At 31.4% G+C, this 12,026-nt stretch overlaps 1 long non-coding RNA gene across 1 annotated transcript; it reads right to left on the bottom strand.

Annotated features, from left to right (window-relative positions):
* Window positions 1-1,492: 1,492 nt before the first annotated feature.
* LOC111878955 (uncharacterized) lies at window positions 1,493-2,624 on the bottom strand. Its single transcript, XR_002845986.3, has 2 exons — window positions 2,438-2,624; window positions 1,493-2,011 (listed from the first exon to the last, which is right to left on the bottom strand). It is a non-coding gene; the product is annotated as an uncharacterized LOC111878955 (long non-coding RNA).
* Window positions 2,625-12,026: the final 9,402 nt, after the last annotated feature.

Raw genomic sequence — 12,026 nt, 5'->3', positions numbered from 1 at the left:
ACCCCGAATAATCGATGTGGAAAAAAAAACCTCAAGATCCATTCCATGGAGATGACGTCATTCTACGGAGGTCCGCGGAGGGTCCTCCGTGGAATTTATGTCTATAGCTGGAAAAATCAAATTTTATGACTAAATTTAAAAATTCACCCCCATTTTTTGTCTATTGTAGTATTTTCCCAAGATATAATCTAATACTCTTACTTTTAGTTTCACTGAAGGAACTTGGCGGTTTTGGGATAAGCACAGGAAGATCATGATCACAGTGAATGAAGAATACGCTATTAGAATATTGGCATGAATCTCTATCGTGCATAAATACCATAATGTCTTCAAACTTAAGAGCGACTTATGGAGAAAAATTATGTATGTATTTGAGTAATACACATCTAGATCAGCTTCACCAGAAAATCAAGCCTTAAAGAGTGTCTAGCTAGGACTTTTAAGTTTACTTTGCATTTGCTGATTACTTACACACACCGCATAAAAAATAATAATAAGCATGTTTGCAATGAGTTCAGTAATACCAAAAGAATATTACACACGATAAATGCTTTCTCATGATGCTTCGATCCATTCTATGTGTGATCACCTTGTTTATCAAAGGTTCTACAACCATACGAACTGAAGGGAAAAACGAGTACACTGCAAAACTAACTACATTCATTTGGCAAAAAAAAAAATTAACTCGAATGAATCTTTGAGTATACAAACAACAAAAGTATTCTAAATGCAAAGAAATCAAGCACACAAAAAAGACGTTCAACTCTTTCATAGAAAAAGCTCTCAATATGAGAGTTAAAACCACTGGACCCTTAAACTACTTCATTTCCACTACTACAATACCATTGATCCTTTTCAAATAAATAATCAATGATGTATGGAATCAAATTAAGTTAAACAAAGATGAAAATTTTATCACCAAATGACCAAATAAAAGTTTATGTATTCAACATTTGTTTCTTTGCCACTCTCACGTGAATAAACTAATGTACAACCAAATAAAGCCACCGAATACAACATGATATACATCTTCTACCAGGCTCTTTATTTATCTCCAATCCATCAGGTACAATAATAGTTTCTGCAGAAACAATCATCATAATATTCGACACTATTGTTTTAAGAAAACAGTTGTCACTGAAATAGCCTTTTAATTAGCATAGGTAGAGATCCATCTTGGTGGTATAGATTCCGTAAATGTTTTACTATTAAAGAGAGCCGATGGTTTGCAAAATCCGATAAATACAAAAAATAAACTTATGAATTGCAAACTATATACCGAATGAAAGGAAATTAACAATTTCATGGCTAGCAAACCCCATTATATTCAAGAAAAAAAAACAACCCATTACTTATAAACTCCTTATCATTACATCAAAATTGAAGACAAACAAGCAACAACTAACGTACATGGTAAAACTAATTCTTAAAAAAGTATATTCATCCGGGCTTAGAAACTAAATTAAATGCAAGAACATTAGCAATAGCAACGTAACTCATAAATTGCAAACTTTAACCGAATTCAAGAAAATCAACAATTCATGAATTGCAAACTTTACTATATATAATAAAAACAACAATTTATGACTTGCAAACTCTGCCGAATAAAAAAAACCAAAAACTCATGTCTTGCACACACCACTGAATATAAAAAATAACAACTTGTGACGTGCAAACTCTACTAAATAAAAGAAAAACTAACAACTCATGACTTGCAAACTCCGCTGAACGCAAGAAAATCAACAACTCATGACTTGCAAACTCCGCTGAATTATAGAAAATCAACAACTAATGACTTGCAAACTCCACTGAATGCAAGAAAATCAATGACCCCCAATTACATTATGACTACAAAAGTCAAATGAAATGAAGCATTGATTCATAGTGTTGATATTTTCCACTCAACCGGAGTGTCTTCTTCCTTACTTTTAGAATCACCATTCTCCTTGGAGGTTATTATTCTACCATGGATGACGCCCTTCATACCATCGCTGTTTATATGACACATCATCTGTTCCAGACACCAACAATTATCGATTTCACCCGTGAGCTTAATTGAAAGAAAGCTGGTAATCAACGAAAGAAAAGTAGGCAGATTGTGGCCATATAAACCCGGGTGAGAATTAAAACCCTGCTTAATTTCCGGTTTATCCGAATTCAAAAAGTGAAAAGGGGTTTGTTCACCCAAACGGAAAGTAACAAATAAACCCAGATCAGAAATGAAAAGGGGGTTTTCAATCACATTAGATCTGATTAAAACCATTAGATCTGAAGCTCATAAGAACAACAGATCTGAGGAAAAGCATCCGATACTAGTTTATCTCCTAAATCTTTCGAAAATGTACACCTTTCACATACGACCCTGTAATGAAAACCTTCTATATATACTAGGTTTACACAGAAAATAGAACCAATTAAAGTGTTTAAATATAGATACCTCAATCAAGTAACTGTGAAAAACCATTAGATCGGAAGGTCACAGGTACAGTAGATCTGATGAAAAGCATCTAGTACTAGGTTTGCCGTCGGCCTTTCTTTTCTTAACACTATAGATCTGACGGTAAGACATCGTACATCGTAGCCTTTAAATATTACTCAAAGTAGTATAAATATTTCACACAAGTCCCTATGTTATTGCAAATAAGTATATGAGATTTTGAAGTCACAGTTAGCCCTTAAATCTTTTCAAAATCAATCTAAGTGGTCTAGAAGTCTTTAAATATTACATTTTAAGTCTACTTACAGTAAAATTTTTATATAATTTTGGACAAATGTAACCCCAAACTAAGATCCCAAATAATTTGAGCATGCCAAATTGTTTTCGTTCATATATATACTTAATAACTTTTAAAGAAGCTCTTTTATGCAAAGGCGAAGCTACGTGTTTTAAAGGGTATTCATGAACACCCCTTGATTTGGTAATTTTTTATAGATTATATAGTAGATCTGAGATGGACACATATGATGTCACGAACTTGACACCCCTTAATTTGGTAATTTTTTATAAATTATATGGTAGATCATGCCAAAGGGTGTTCATGGACACCTATGGCAACTATCAACACAAAGAAAGAGATGATTTATAACAATTTTTGGGATTTTTAAAGAGAAATTTTCTATAAGCGTGATTTTTTTATGATTAAAAATAGGGAGGTTAGAAGGTATTTAACAAAAATAAAATCTTTCTATACATATCATAATCTATTTATAATAATTCCAAATTTGTCAATATAAGAAAATTGAGAAGCCAATCTTGAAGAAAAAAGATGAAACCCTAATTAAACAAAAAATAATTTTTTTGCGTCACCCACGTTATTGCTAAACCAATATCCGCTCTGATTTCTTTGTCGGCACCACCTCGGTGCTCAATATCATCCTGCAACTTGGTACACATCTCCTACACCTGATCAGTTTTTCCATTTCATTGGATCGGAGACGGCTTCCTCCTCCCGTGTCTTTTATTTTGAGGTCTTATTCTCACACTCTCATTTTCTCTCTCTTTTAGTATTTAATCATTTAATGTCTCCGAGTAAAATAAACCAATTGTTGTTATAGCCTATTACCTATTGGTCCAGGGGCGGAACACGGCCATTATAACCGGAGGGGCCGAAATCAAGATCGAGTTAATTAAAATGTTATAATTTTCGTCTTTTGTTTTTTATAAAGATTATATTAATTATTTTTTAAATGAGGTTGATATTTATGTGCGTTTTCTGATTATTTTTAAAATAATAGAATCTATTAAATAAATTGGAATTATACATCATGGATTTGACTGATACGAGTGAAATGAAAAACTTAATTCATTCAACCAAATAATTTTAATTTTTAATATTAACGAATGCCATGCTTACTTTATATTAGTTTTGTAAAGAATGTTACTAATGAGTTTTTTTTTAAAGATATTTGAGTTATTGACAAATTTCACAAAGATGTTTGGGGGACTTGGGATTGTTGACAAATTTGACAAAAGTTTATAGGACAGCATGTTTTAAATTAAAAAAAAAAAACATTTATTAAATTGAAAACCATTTTCTATATAATAAAATTCATAAATATTTTCAAAGATATATTTTTATAAACTATATGTATTGAAAAATATACATACTTCATATACAAAACAAATCGCTATTATTTTAGAATAATAGTACCATCATCAACTAATTGTTTATAAATTATTTTAGCAAAAATATGCATAAGCCGTTAGTGTAATATGTATTCCTATATAAAACGATTATAAATTCAACAATAATATGAATAAAATGAACACGAGTAGTAAAACAGAAAGTAAGAGAGTATATTAATAAAGTAAAAATCGAGTATCTATTGGCTGTTGTTTATTGGGTAGAGTGTTTTTCTTTGTTTTCTTTTTAAACCTAGAAGAGTTCGTATGTAAAGGAAAAAACGCCGATACTCTATATTTTGAAGTGGGCTTTTTCCTATTGACCAATTGGGTAAATCAGAGGGGAGCGGCAAAGCGACGCTGGAGATAAGAAGCAACGTCGGAGATGTGAAGCTTTGCTTGAGATCTACAGCAACAACGGAGCAGCAACGGCTGTTTAGTTTTTGCTCTGTTTTCTCACTTTTTCTTATTGCTTTTATAGAATTTATCTTCTACGATTGGTAATTAGAAAGCCAAAAAACGGGGGGGGGGGGGGGGGGGGGGGGGGGGGGGGGGGGGCATGGCCTCCCCTAGCCCCTTAAAGGATCCGCCACTGTATTGGTCAAAGTCTAGAAACTAAAATGTAGTGCAACACTTTTCGTAATTAACTAGACATATATGCAACAAAATATTCTAAATTTTGATTAATCAACAAACCTTATGTTATATGATTTTAGATTTAATTATTTAGTTTGGAGTAAAATAGTTAAAATAAAAAATTTTAAATAGTTTTAAAATGTAAATATTTTATTGATTTAGTTTGTATATGATGTTAGTTGTTTTTTATTCGGTTCATTGTTATATTACAGTTGCATTAAGTTGATTATTGACAACCCGACCCGATCACCAAAATTTTATAAGTTGTTTATTTTGATACGTCGTTCATTTTGGACACATGTGAGTTTGAATTCTGGATTCGTCACTGCTTTTTTGTTAATGATAGATTTTATCATTGTAAATATGTGCTTGAAATTTAATTTTAAAAAAGCTCTCATTTTCTCATTAAATTAATCCATGATTTGTAGACCATGGGATAAGTACACATATTAAGCCACTTAATGATTTATTTTCCAATAGTTTTGTTATAAATGGATTTAGGTGTTGCTTGGTTTTCAAGAGCTAATAGGTTTGCATTTATTGGACCATATTTACATAATATTTACAAAATAAGAGGTAGACCAAACTTTTGTAGTCTACAAGAAAAAAAACTGTTTGTTTTGTAAAGTCTACATGCTGCTAAAATAAACTGAGGTTTAATTAAACCTGTATTTTTAAACGTGTTATGCATAAGCTCCAACGTCTTATCTCTATCAATTATAAATCCTTAACTTGTTTCTTCAATTCAACATTTTCATTATTCATTTCTTTTCTAAATTTGCATAATGCTTTTTTACTTTCCAAAATTTGTCCATAGAGAGTCTCAAAGCAGTCTTTCAATGTTTTTGATAATTTCTTCATTTTATAATCAATCTTGATTATCTTTCAAAGTTGTCATCAAATCATCATTCAAATCATATACACAAAAAACATCAAACACAACAATTATGATCACTTTAGCTGCTTGGATCAATATTTGGCTTCACATGACATGATTACATCAGTTCCTCTTCATTTTGCTCAGTGTGTGAGGTAACATTGTTTACATCTTGAACCTGAGAGTTTCAATATCTTCATCTACAATTTTGTATGCCTCATTATCTCATTCATCAACACTAAAAGCAGGCAAAGCAAATGTTTGTGTAAGCTTATTGTGATACAAATGACAATGAAAGTATGAAAAAAAAAATATATTAGTTTACCGCATTTTTTAATGGATCATTGTTAGCTTCATCATTGTCAACACCCAAAAAGTCAAATAAAGACCTATGTTCATAAATAATCAAATAATTTCTCCCTTCAAATCCACAATTCGAACTCTATATCAAAGCCATTGCGTCATCCTCAACTTCAGGGAGTGTATATTTTAACCCTTCTTGAATGGGCACTCATTATCCAAATCAACATTTCCTTTACCATCCTCACTATGAAGACTATAATATAACATATGAGTTTGTTCATTTTGTGGAGAAGTAAATTGGACAAAATCATATATTAAAGTATCAAAAGGAGGAGACTCATGTATTTTATTTTAGGTATTTTCAATCTGCTTTGGTTCTTCATCGGAAAGAACGACATTAAAATTTTCCTACACATTAAAACTACCCCACTATTACTTTTGGAAATGTTATACTTCAAACCGTCTGAAGTTTTTTTTTTTAAATGGAAGTTTTATATGTTTTAATTAATTTAGAAATATGGGTGTTATAATTTGGTATCAGGACCATTATTTAAGTGAATTAGGATGAATTAACTATTCTAGACTTCAACTATTACCATAGAGTTTCATAATATGAGTGTCACTAATATTATGCTTATTTAGACTACTTGGAAATGTGTATTTTCTATTAGTCAATAATTAAATTGATCTCTTTTCTAGACAATGAGGAGGACAAGGAATGGAAAATGCCCTAAGAGGCTAGTCATGGGTCAAATAAGGGGTCTACGTACGAAAGTACACACAAGAAAGTAGATCTAGAAGTTACGAGGGGTGAAGGAAGTCAACCACCTCTTACAGTTTAAGCCATATTGGCTCTTCTTGATAGCAGGAGGGATAAAGTTAAGGGAGATGTGAATCCTATTCTTAATATTTGTTTGAAAGGATCCCAACAAGGTCCCTCTCCACCTGAAAGGAGTAAATCTATTAGTGAAGAAGGATCTTCTCATGTTAGGGATGTGAGTATTCTAAATCAAAAGAAGATATGAGAAGAGGATGTACTTTCAAGTACTTTATGGGTTGCAAGCAATAGGAGTACCACTTCAGCTTTGAACCAGAAGTTACTATGTGCTGGATCTATGAAATTTAGAAAGTGTTTGATAGCTGCAAGCGTAAAAAGAATGATATTGTTATTTATGCCTCTCGAGTGCTTAAAGATGATATTGCAGCCTGGTGGGATGTGTTATATAGAGTTTTAGGAAGAAATACCCTTCATAATTGATCTTGGAAGAATTTGTTGAAAGAATTAAGAACAAGATCTGTCCTTCTAGAGATATATAGAATCTACAGGAAGAATTAGATGTATTGAAGAAAGGTAACATGATAATTGTTGAATAGTTTAAGAGGTTTGTGAAGATGCTTCCTTTCATGGAAGACGCTTACCTCACCGATCATATGAAGGTTACCCATTTTGCAAACGGCCTCCCGTCGGAATATGAGTTATAAGTAAAACATGCAGAAAAATTAGATCAGGAAATAATTGTAGCGTGAAATGTGGAAGTTGTTAATAAAAGAAAAAACTAAGAGAGGAAATATGTCAATGAAAAGAGAAAGCTTAAAGTACCAATTCTAAAAATGACGTTTTTCAATATCTCAGGAATCGCAAGAAAAACAACAAAGTGTCTCGAAATGTATTAAGTGTGTAACAAATCATGGTTGAGAGTGCAAGGAAAATATGTTGGGTTTTGGTAGAATACAACATCTTATGGTGCACATACAACCCTAAATACCTTGGATTTATGTTTTCACTAATTATACATGCAAATGGTTTCCAAGGCATTAAACCTATAACTAGCATGCATTTGACATAAACCATATAATATACTAGTTAGGGTAACATACCTTTTATGTGGCTTGAAGTCTTGATGTATTTGGCCTTAAGAGCTTAGCACCAATAGTATGAAATGCCTCAAAAGGAATCACAACACACCTAGGACAAAGGTGGCTCTTGAGAGAGAATTTCATGCACCAAAACACCTCCATATTTCTCTAAGAAAAGAAGTGATGATTTTGGCTAAGTAGTAACCTATTTATATGTAGGATTCCAAGGGTCATGGGTATAACCCATAATCCATACCCATGGGTTTTATGATCCATGGTTCATGTGGCCCAACTTTTTATGTATCCATACATAAACTTGGTCCAACATGGATCATAAGCCCAACACATATAAATATAACTAATTATCATAATTAGTCCCCATTGATTTAATTAGTCTGTTTTGATCACTAAATTAGTTCTTGATCAATACTAATTAAAACATATGATTTCATATTAGTATATTATAACTTATAATATATTAATAAATCATATATAACCTCTTCTCTCAAAAGTCCATCCTAACAAATTGTCTTGATGATTGAAACCTTGCTTAATCTCCGGTTGGTTCAAAAAGTGAAAAGAGGTTTGTTCACCCAAACGGAAAGTAACAAATAAACCCATATCAGAAATGAAAAGAGGGGTTTCAATCACAATAGATCCGATTAAAACCATTAGATCTGAAGCTCATAAGAACAACAAATCTGAGGAAAAACATCCAATACTAGTTTATCTCCTAAATCTTTCGAAAATTTAAACCTTTCACATACGACCTTGTAATGAAAACCTTCTATATATATACTAGGTTTACACATACAATAGAACCAATTAAAGTGTTTACGTACTGCTCAAAGAAATATAGATACCTCAATCAAGTAACTGTGTAAAACTATTAGATCAAAAGGTCACAACTACAGTAGATCTGATGAAAAGCATCTAGTACTAGGTTTGCCGTCGGCCTTTCTTTTCTTAACACTATAGATTTGACGGTAAGACATCGTAGCCTTTAAATATTACTCAAACTAGTATAAATATTTCACACAAGTCCCTATGTTATTGCAAATAAGTATATGAGATTTTGAAGTCACAGTTAGCCCTTAAATCTTTTTAAAATGAATCTGAAGTGGTCTTGATGTTTTTAAATATTACATTTTAAGTCTAGTTACAGTAAATTTTTATATAGTTTTGGACAAATATAACCCCAAACTAAGATCCAAAATAATTTGATCATGGCAAATGGTTTTCGTTCATATATGTACTTAATAACTTTTAAAGAAGCTCTTTTATGCAGAGGTGAAGCTACGGGTTTCAAAGGGCATTCATGGACACCCCTTGATTTGGTAATTTTTTATAGATTATATAGTAGAACTGAGATGGACACATGTGATATCACGAACTGGACAACCCTTGATTTGGTAATTTTTTATAGATTATATGGTAGATCATGCCAAAGGGTGTTCATGGACACGGGTGGCAACTAGCAACGCAAATAAAAGGATGATTTATAACAATCTTTGGGATTTTTAAAGAGAAATTTTCTATGAGCGTGATTTTTTTATGATTAAAAATAGGGAGGTTAGAAGGTATTTAACAAAAATAAAATCTTTCTTTAGATATCATAATTTATTTATAATAATTCCAAATTTGTCAATATAAGAAAATTGAGAAGCCAATATTGAAGAAAAAAGATGAAACCCTAATTAAACAAAAAATAATTTTTTTTGCGTCACCGACGTTGTTGCTGAACCAATCTCTGCTCCGATTTCTTTGTTGGCACCACCTCGGTGCTCAACATCATCCTGCAGCTTGGTACACTTCTCCTACACCTGATCAGTTCTTCCATTTCATTGGATCGAAGACGGCTTCATCCTCCCGTGTCTTTTATTTTGAGGTCTTATTCTCACACTCTCATTTTCTCTCTCTTTTAGTATTTAGTCATTTAATGCCTTCAGGGTAAAATAAACCAATTGTTGCTATAGCCTATTACCTATTGGTCAAAGTCTAGAAACTAAAATGTAGTGCAACACTTTTCGTAATTAACTAGACATATATCCAACAAAACATTCTAACTTTTTATTAATCAACAAATGTTATGTTATATGATTTTAGATTTAATTATTTAGTTTGGAGTAAAATAGTGAAAATAAAAAATTTTAAATAGTTTTAAAATGTAAATATTTTATTGATTTAGTTTGTATATGATGTTAGTTGTTTTTTATTCGGTTCATTGTTATATTATAGTTGCATTAAGTTGATTCTTGACAACCCGACCCGATCACCAAAATTTGATAAGTTGTTTATTTTGATACGTCGTTCAATTTGGACACATGTGAGTTTGAATACTAGATTCGTCACTTCTTTTATGTTAACGGTAGATTTTATCATTGTAAATATGTGCTTGAAATTTAATTTTAAAAAAGCTCTCATTTTCTCATTAAATTAATCCATGATTTGTAGACCATGGGATAAGGACACATATTAAGCCACTTAATGATTTATTTTCCAATAGTTTTATTATTAATGGATTTAGGTGTTGCTTGGTTTTCAAGACCTAATAGGTTTTCATTTTTTGAACCATATTTACATAATATTTACAAAATAAGAGGTAGACCAAACTTTTATAGTCTACAAGAAAAAAACTGTTTGTTTTGTAAAGTCTACATGCTGCTAAAATAAAATGAGGTTTAATTAAACCTGTATTTTTAAACGTGTTATGCATAAGCTCTAACGTCTTATCTCTATCAATTATAAATCCTTAACTTGTTTCTTCAATTCAACGTTTTCATTATTCATTTCTTTTCTAAATTTGCATAATGCTTTTTTACTTTCCAAAAATTGTCCATAGAGAGTCTCAAAGCAGTCTTTCAATGTTTTTGATAAGTTCTTCATTTTATAATCAATCTTGATTATCTTTCAAAGTTGTCATCAAATCATCATTCAAATCCTATACACAAAAAACATCAACACAACAATTATGATCACTTTAGCTGCTTGGATCAATATTTGGCTTCACATGACATGATTACATCAGTTCCTCTTCATTTTGCTCAGTGTGTGAGGAAACATTGTTTACATCTTGAACCTGAGAGTTTCAATATCTTCATCTACAATTTTGTATGCTTCATTATCTCATTCAACAACACTAAAAGAAGCCAAACCAAATGTTTGTAAGCTTATCGTGATATAAATGACAATGAAAGTATGAAAAAAATATTAGTTTACCGCATTTTTTAATGGATAATTATTAGCTTCATCATTGTCAACACCCAAAAAGTCAAATAAAGACCCATGTTCATAAATAATCAAATAATTTCTCCCTTCAACTCCACAATTCGATATCTATATCAAAGCCATTGTGTCATCCTCAACTTTAGGGAGTGTATATTTTAACCCTTCTTGGATGGGCACTCATTATCCAAATCAACATTTCCTTTACCATCCTCACTATGAAGACCAGAATATAACATATTAGTTTGTTCATTTTGTGGAGAAGTAAATTGGACAAAATCATATATTAAAGTATCAAAAGGAGGAGAGTCAAGTATTTTATTTTAGGTATTTTCAATCTGCTTTCGTTCTTCATCGAAAAGAACATTAAAATTATCCTACACATTAAAACTACACCACTGTTACTTTTGGAAATGTTATACTTCAAAATGTCTGTAGTTTTTTTTAATGGAAGTTTTATATGTTTTAATTAATTTAGAAATATGGGTGTTATAATTTGGTATCAGGACCATTATTTAAGTGAATCAGGATGGATTAACTATTCTAGATGTTAAAACATAAAAGCGACCCTCTTGAATTTCTGCTACCGCAGTCATCAGAGCACCGCAGTCAGCTCTCCTTTCAGCAACTGCATCCGGAGTCTGCTGGAACCGCAGTTACTTTCTATTATTCAGTATATTTGGTCTTACTATCATTCTCTCTATTGTATAGTATGCCTTGCATGGCTACTCTTGGAGAGTGTATCTGTTGTATTTCATGAGTCTCTATAAATAGAGCTCATCCTCTTTGTAATCAATACGCTGTTGGAATAGTGTCTAAGGCTGTAACTATATTAGGCAAGTATTTGACCCGGTTGTGCGTGGTCCTTTTGGGTTGCCTTCACCATAGCAACTTGATAGGATGATTTATTAAGAGAGAATAAATATTATTAATATATTATGAGAATAATATAAAGAATAATAATATTGTTATTTGATTAATATAAGTCATAAATTAATTAGAATT

The sequence above is a fragment of the Lactuca sativa genome, chromosome 1 (genome assembly GCF_002870075.4).
Source record: "Lactuca sativa cultivar Salinas chromosome 1, Lsat_Salinas_v11, whole genome shotgun sequence".
In the NCBI taxonomy this organism is placed as follows: domain Eukaryota; kingdom Viridiplantae; phylum Streptophyta; class Magnoliopsida; order Asterales; family Asteraceae; genus Lactuca; species Lactuca sativa.
The sequence above is the reverse complement of the archived record's forward strand: the minus strand, read 5'-3'. Positions and strand labels throughout refer to the sequence as shown.